Consider the following 8,367-nt stretch of genomic DNA (forward strand, 5'->3'; position numbering starts at 1 on the left):
TAGGACCCTATGGGCTTTAGAGTCTCCCTCCCCTAGGGCTACCTTAGCTCCATGGCTCTAGTTCTGTTTGACAGAGGTGCTACTAACAAAGAAAACATACATATCAAGGCACTGCACAGTAGCTCCACAAGGCAATCCTCTGATTCTAAATTCCTTCCCTGATAGTGCAAGAAAATATGTATGTTGTGGCAAAGTAAATAACCTTGTGTCCAAAGGCTACCTTCCCTCTATTTCCCCACCACTTTGTCTGTATCTCTATTTTCTCCTTTCTTTTCTCTTCTCAGCAAACAACCCTTTCTACTCTTCTCTTCTCATTTCCACTTCTATCTTTCTCTCACATTTCAGGTAAGATACTTTAAACCACTAAAGCAATTACCATTTCAGGATATTAAGGCATTTTGCAAATACTGATGTATTTACCTTCCTCAGTCTCTCATAAGGTAGGAAGCTGAGGAACAGTGCAGTGAAATGACTTTGCCAAAGGACACGCAAAAGTCAATGGCAAAGCCAGAAATAGAACTCAAAGCTACAGACTCCCAGTCTCCTGCTGTAACCTCCAAATGAGGCTAACCTTCCCAAAGCTCTTTCAGTTTCCTTCTCTATTGCTTCCTCCTTCTCTTCTCTCTCCAGACATCTTTCTTTTGTCTTCTCTCAGTTTTGCTTCCCAAGTTGTTTTCATTCCTTCCATCACAGAGTCTTAAGAGTTCTGGGTCTTGCCCTATCAAAGTATCCATCTTGCTTGCAGAGTTACTGGAAGTATGTCTTGGTTAGAAATAATGAGTATGCCACACAAGGGTAACTGACCACTTGTATAAACAAAAATCCTGCTCCTGGGCTGAGCACCCAGAACTTTCACTGAAGGATCGATCATACACCAAAAGAAATTTACCACTAAAGGAAAAAAAAAAACGTCCTTTTCTCATCAGTTTTTATGTCTTGTCTTCTACCCTATGAAATTTTACAAATGTTTCTTATTTTTGCTAACCCCAGTTCTGCACCATCAAAGTCAGCAAATTTAGGAGCACTAGGGTAGACCAGTTGCTGGTTGGCACTACTGTTTTCAACAGCATAGCCCTGATTCCCAGTTATTCCATTCTTATAGTAGCATAGCAGTGATGTGGCTGAGGCAAATGTAGCCATAGTTTACTTTTTGAAGGCCCTGTATTCTGGAGCTGTTTGGAGGTTGATTTACCCCACAGTGTACATGAGTGACCCCAGAGTGACTCTGATTTACATTTTGCTCTGTGTGAGCCCAGGGAACCCTTGCTAGCACTGTATACTAGGCTGCACCTCTACTCTATTTTTGCCATGCCACTCCAAACCACCAACATGTCTACTACACCAGGGACTTGCATTAAGGCTGCCATTGAGCCCTTATATCAGTTCTACCCTGGCCAGAAGGCTTGCTGCAGGTGATAAATGGGTCTCAGCATTATGTATAATATTGGATTGGCTCCCATGTCATCTTTCACTGCTCAGAGCAAGTGTCTTAACCACTATTACATTTAGATCTAGTGACTCCTCAATAACAGGCAGTCCAATGTGGTGAACATCAGTGGTGCTGACCTGGCATTAGGTACAGGAGATGGGACTCTAAGCCTATCAGTGACACTCCTGCTCTCCCCACTTGGCAATCAGAGTATCTGAAATATTTCCTAGCTCCAAGAGCCAAAGCAAAGGCTGTTGATCCTTCTCAGGAACCATTAGGGACCATCTCAGAATGCAAACCTGCACCCAGTAAAGGGCTGTCACATAGCACACAAGCCTTTGAAATTTTGCATTGGGGAAGGTAGATGTCTTGATCATTCCTGGTTTGTAGCGAATATCAGAATACAATACCATATCTTCCAAAAAACAAAGTGTTTTAACCTTTAGGGTAAGTAAGTAAGAAACAATGACCTGTATGGAATTGTCAAACACTGCTTGCTCCCTAATCAGCTTTTTATATATCCACTTGTAATTTGGAACGTGTAAAGTCTGGTTAGTATGTGTAGATTATATAGCTCTATGTATCTATACATATATAGTTATTTCTTATGGCATTGACAGTTGCATCACATGCAATACATTTTCTTTTGGTTTAATTACTCTCCATTTTGTAATACTGCATTTATTTCATTACAAGAGACATATGGATTGCTTTCACTTATGCAACCCAAATGTGACCTACTGTAAATGATGGTAATTGCATTCAGAAAGGTTGTTTTGGTCTGTATGAGTTCATTTATGTATGTAATTTTTGTGTAAGTGCCTATCACCTTGACAGCTAGACATTAAAAGTTAGGAGGCATACATGATGCTTTTAGCTTGTTACCTTGACAAAAGGACTTAATTTTCTGCTCAGATAACTGGAGAAGAAAGGTCTGGGTTTGGAGGAATTTTTAGACATAGACTTATCCCAAAATCCCAAATCTGAGAAACCACAAACTTTGAAAAAAACTCAGACCAAGATCCACACTCAGGCATAGATCCTGAACAAACCCCAAACCTAGATATGACTAACACCCCAGCCTGCCATCACTTAGGTCTTGGCAAAATTTTGGATCTGGGTCGAGTCAGCTCTGACCTTTTACAGCTCTGATTTATCCCTGTGTTTTTGTTTTGTTTTAGATGGAGCACTTGAGATTCTCTAATGTGCTTCCCTTCCTCCCCTACACACACGGCCACAAAATTAAACTATGGGCATATGGAAAATTTAAATTGGAGGAGGCTGCAACTTCAGGAAACACAAGGACTGGAGGAGACATTTCAACATTGTTTCTGATGGAAGTAGATGAAGGATAGAGAAAATAAAACATGGAAAAGATAGGAAAGCATGATAGAGGGCATAGCAATTAAAAGAAAGGCAGGGATTCAAATATGGAAAAAGATAGCTCTCAATGTACAATCACAATTCTACCAGGCAACATATATCATAATTATAATTACTGGGTGTTTACCCTGTGACACAGTCAAAATGGGGTTTAGTCTTATACTGCAGCTTTGTCTCTGAACTACGTCTGTGTACAGCTTTAGCACAGTCACTCTGGGGTTATGGTTAAAAGAACTTTTTGTCCCATCTGCAGTATCAGACTGACTTGTGCTTCAACTGTGTTTATGGAAAGTTGTATTATAAGTGGGTCTTTAGGTACTGTCCCTATTTTATAGTATTTTTATCTGATCTGAACAAGCCTTAACAACCCCATTATTATCATGGGCAGGGCAGATCGTGGGAGGCAGTTACTGCTCAGCCAACATATTTAACCTTTTCAAAGAATATGTTTGTTAGGTCTGTGCTACATCTACGAGAATGTCCACCAACAGGTTTTCAACAACTTTCCTCCCCACGCTATGAACATGCCTTGGGGCATATATTGAAAATCCAAAACCTAAATGAGTGGTATAGCTTCAGAGCTTGTTCATGTTACTTGTCAAAACAGCTGGGAATGATTGCCAGAAAACTAGGAGTAGCTCTCTTATGACCTGGAGCAGAATATGGTGGTTCTAACACACTGCCAGCTCAGAGAGCATCTGATCAGTCATCCTATATCTCCTACACAGCAGAACAGTGTTAGTCCTGTGTCCCTTGAAGTGTCACCTCACTGTCACTCCTGCCACCATTTCAGTTTACTCATGCAAGTTGATAGGAATATCTTCTAACTAAGGGAACAACTGTGCTCTTTGAAATTCAAGTCAGAGACTGGAGAAGACAAGATGTTCAGCTCTACCAACAATTAGCTCTGAGCTCTTTGGGGGAAAAAGTGGGCAGAACTTTTTTTAAAAATAAGCTTCCTTTATCTTTAGAAATATATTGAAAATTTGACCAGCTCTACAGTGGACTGAAAAATGAAGGAGAAAAGTCATGGCAATTTCATCATCAATTTTTTTCTCAGCATTTTGATATCTAAAAGGAAAATTTCAAGTCTGTCCACTGGTAATTAGCCGTCTATATTGTTGAGCTCTTTATGCCTTTGCTAGAATGTGTTTAGAGAATCCAATGAGGCAGGTAAGTTATAAAATACATTAATAAAATAGAGAAAGGACATAAAGATAGAAAGAGATGAGTTATGAGTCATGTTGGGGTGTCCTTTATAAATCTGTGCAATGAACATTGGTACTGGTTGTCTAGGGCCAATAGCACAACGGCATTTCTCCTAATTCATTAATACTTAAGGGAGAGGAACATTTATTTATGATTCTTTGTTCTTAAAAGCATTCCAAAGTCACAGGTTCCTTTGATTTCTTCCTAGTAATATAGCACTCCTCCGTAAGATTTCCCACAGCCCTCTGCAATCCAACTGGCAAGGCATCCAGGATGTCAGTCCAGTTTTCACACGGTTCTTCATTCTTACAATTGCTGATATAATCCAGTTCTCAGAAGATCTGAGGCCAGATCCTCAGCTAGCATAACTCAGCATAGTTCTATGGAATTCAACAGAGCTACACTAATTTATGGCAGAGTCTGGCCCTGGGCACTTAATAAAAAGTTTATATCATATACTCATCTTTGCAGATAAAGCTGTTTCTGCTGGCTTGTTTTTAAGAGATTGTGGTAATTAGAGCTGGTAAAAAAAACAGGAAAATAGTCTGTTGAACTTTTTTCCCCCCTTATCTTTAAAAATGTGTCAAAATTTGGGCCAGCTCTGTAGTTGACTGAACATTGGGGGGTGAGGAGGAATGGGAGGGATGAAAATATCTTTTCTTTTTAAAATAACAATAGTAAAAGGGTAGGTTGCAATCTCAGATCTCCCAGCAGCTCTTTGGAACCTTCTATAAAGGTTTCTTTGCCTTTGTCTAAATCAGTGGGAGCCAACCTTTTTTGGCAGGTTTACCACAAATTAAGCCCTGCACCCTCCTCATGCATCACTCTGATCCCCTTCCGTTGCTCAGTCTGCCGCTCAGTGCCTTGTTCTCTGCCCAATTGGCTGCCCTGCTTTCTGCTCTCTGTCCAGTTCTCCCTGTCTGATCTTCTGCTCTGCTTTTTCCCTCCTGCCCTGTGTTTCCTGCCCAGTCTACAAGTGTGTTGCCTGCTCCCTTCCCCATCTGCCGCATGCCACGCTCACAGCTACCCGTGCGACTTATGGCACGCATGCCACAGGTTGGTCACCTCTGATCTAAGTTAACTGCCAACATCAGGAGACAAGGCAGTGTGTAAGATGGCATACTGAATAAAAGTGTTTGTGGAGAATTACTTTTATCCAAATTAACTGGGGGAATTGCAGCAGTTCCACACTACGGAAAGGGCATGGTAGAATTGGAGTCTCTTCTGTTTCTTCTGGCACTCATTTGAGTTTTGAGGACTGAAATATATGGCTAACTAGAATCTTTGGGCTTGTTTAATGTTTGGGTGATACCTAATAGCATGTGACATACGGGGACTTTTGGTCTTAATTTCTATGAAAGCTCTATCTATCTATCCCTCACAGTTTTCTTGTTATTCTGCTGTGGTCCACTTGGTTTCAATGATCTTAACCTATGGCTCCTATGATACCTGTATGTGAAACACTATCTCATAGTTACATCATGGGACTGATAACCAGAAAATGTGAGTCTGCCCTCAACTCTGCCATTAACTTTCTCTTACCTGGAGTAAGTCAGTCCATCCATTTGTGCCTTGGCTTCCTCATTTCTAAGTTGAAGGTACTGACATTTATTCACAGCACAGGAGCAATGTAACATTTGCATTGCCATAGGGTTGGTGTGACTTTTGTATGCCCTGTAAAGCCCATTGAAATCCTCACATGAAAGACACTGTAGTAAAACAAAGTGTTTACATCCATTATGTTCCACAAGACTGCTAAACCTTGGGAACATAGTTACTTTTTTTTTAAATAAGTGATGCCTCAAATAAACAGATGTATAAATACACAGAATATATTATTATATTGGTACCTTAGACTATAAGGGAGACTGAGCTAGGGTCCAGGGATTACAGTGGAAGTGCTTTAGGGTTTTAGTAAACATATGCACAAGGCAGCCTTGCCCAAGTATCCCATTGTAGTTGCTGCAGATGGATTCTGTCATAGTCAGAAGTACCAAGAGTGCCAAGGTCTTCCTTTAGCTGTTTGGGATACACGATTTGTCAGTGCCTCCTCCCTGCCTCTTCATTTCAGTCTGAAGAAACAGAGGAGGGAGAAACAGATTTTTCATTTCAGTCTTGGAGTCTTCTTGGCATTGTTTCAGCACCTCAGGATTTCCTAACAGAAATTAAAATCGATGTGGATAAGTCTGAATCCACAGCCCAGAGGCCAAGGGTTGGAAGATAATGGGGTAATTCTGTAAGGCAGCCTGGCCTTAGCTCTCTCATCTGTTGAAGGGGGATAACAATACTCCCCACCCGCATCCGGGGTTTCATTCATTAAATTTGCAGCATACAGCAGGAGCTCTAGATGGAAGGTATTGTATTAATGCCATGCCTTATATTAACTCAGTAGTATTATGGATCTGAAAATTGTACTGTGCTGTAATGATATGTTGCCCCTTCTGGTGCCTTACAGCTCTGGTTCTCAAGGTGATTACTATGAAAAGCCAATGTCAGGGAGTTTTTGATAATCAGCACAAGGTCCTTTCACCATCGCAGTAATAGCTCTAGGGAAACTTGGAGCTAAACTCTTTTATTTTCAAAGTTTATATTGTTCCCTAGACTTCCACATTACAGGGGCCCACATCAAGCAAATCTGAATTGGAGGACACAGAAAAATGTCCCAACCTTGTCAAAGCTCCTCTGCAAATAAATGCAGAGATTGGATGCCAAATACTGGCAGGAGGTTGGTCATTAATCCCATCACAAGCCACATGGGGAATGCCTCCACTGCAGAAAGCCTAACCAACCAGTATTACTAGAAGGAGAGGAGAGGGTTGAAAGTATTGAGATGAGGGCACACAAGTCCAGGAAGCAGTGCAGAGGCACCGATCTGCTGCATAGATGACTCAGGACTGCAGATCTTGGAAGATCTTCGCATTTAGGGGCTATAAGTTCAGTGCAAATCAGAGCTGTCACAAGGAATCCAGGTGGGAACCTTCAGCCCAATAACATTTGTCTCCTAAATCCATGTTTAGGCTCTGAAGTAACTAATGGATCTACTTTTTAAGTGCCTCCTGTCAGGGACAATCTTACCTGCCTGGTGCAGGTAGCTGGACCCTCCTCACCTGGTTTCTCTATGCCTCTGTTGTAAGTACCCAGCAGCTCCAGTGGGACTCATGAATTCTTTGTTTCTGTGAAAATGAAAGCAATGATGTGGGAGCTTGAATATGGCCCTAGGACCCTGCTGGTCACTTGCAGCAGGACAAACTCTGGGACTGCTGGGGCATCCCCTAGGGGCCACCAGAATCCCACCCATACTCCCAGCCTTCTATATAACCTCCCCTTTTTATCTCACCTTCCACACCTTGATATTTTTTTGATAGATTGAGATGCAGCCCCTGAGTGCCAGAGTGCTGTCCCTGGTATTTAACAGACCTCTTGTGGTCTCTGGGCCCTCTGCCCACTAACCAAAATTATCAGCCCCAATTAAACCTTACGGCTTTTAATTGTGGCCTCCAGCCATTCTGTCCTCACTTACCTTTCTGTATGGGCTTTGGTCCAGTTAACCTTAGCCTACAGGTTACTCTGGTTCTAGACTTGTAGCCTGGCCTCACTTGCTCTGACCCAGCCTTTCAGTCTTAGCTTCTCATCAGCCACAGCCTGCCTTTCTCTGGGCTTGGGCTCTTGGCCTCAGGCTGCTTGTAGGGCTACACTTGACCCCCTGCCTCAGGGACCCAGGCTTATACCCCCTGGGCTCTTCCCCTTCCAGTCGGTATGCTCCTGACCATGGCCAGCTGCCTCCTGTCAGCCTCCTGCTGCCTAACCCAGGGCCCTGCCCCACTGCCAGGCTGCTGGCTCTGCACTAGACACTTGGGGGTGCATCTACACCTGCACTTTAATGTGCATTAGCCTATTTGAACGCGCATTAAAGCATCACAACAACGTGCTCCTTAGCTAATAGATTCATAGATTGAAATAGGCGTATGATATATTATCACATATGAAAATAGGCGAATGTGCATTTTTCTAGTACCGCACAATTGGAGGCACTAGATTGAAGTGCATTACCTAAAGCACATGGAGTGACGGTACAGACATGCCCTTGCAACTCAGGGATCCCTGGTTGCCGGCTCGGAACCAGCCGGGGGCATCCCTGCCGGGGTTTCTCCCATCGCGCACGAGGAGCCCCTCCCCCTCCGCTCCCACCTGATTGTTTGGTTGGGTTTCCGTCCGCCGCATGCTTCCCCCCTCTTCTCCCCCGCGTAGCGGATGGACTAAGCCTTGGGAAGTGCCCTGTGCCCCTCCGGCCCCCGGGGAGGGTGTGGGGGGGGGGCTCCCCAGAGAGCTGGGGCAGTGCCCCGCCG

General features: G+C 43.2%; 1 long non-coding RNA gene across 2 annotated transcripts; it reads right to left on the bottom strand.

The window, feature by feature from the left end:
* Window positions 1-5,889: 5,889 nt before the first annotated feature.
* LOC112550436 lies at window positions 5,890-8,357 on the bottom strand. 2 transcript variants are annotated; one of them, XR_003094292.1, is made up of 3 exons: window positions 8,210-8,357; window positions 7,129-7,194; window positions 5,890-6,176 (listed from the first exon to the last, which is right to left on the bottom strand). It is a non-coding gene; the product is annotated as an uncharacterized LOC112550436 (long non-coding RNA). The 2 variants fall into 2 exon arrangements; XR_003094291.1 differs by lacking the exon at window positions 8,210-8,357 and adding an exon at window positions 8,072-8,177.
* Between the last annotated feature and the right edge of the window lie 10 nt (window positions 8,358-8,367).

This window comes from Alligator sinensis, unplaced genomic scaffold (assembly GCF_000455745.1).
Source record: "Alligator sinensis unplaced genomic scaffold, ASM45574v1 scaffold108_1, whole genome shotgun sequence".
In the NCBI taxonomy this organism is placed as follows: domain Eukaryota; kingdom Metazoa; phylum Chordata; order Crocodylia; family Alligatoridae; genus Alligator; species Alligator sinensis.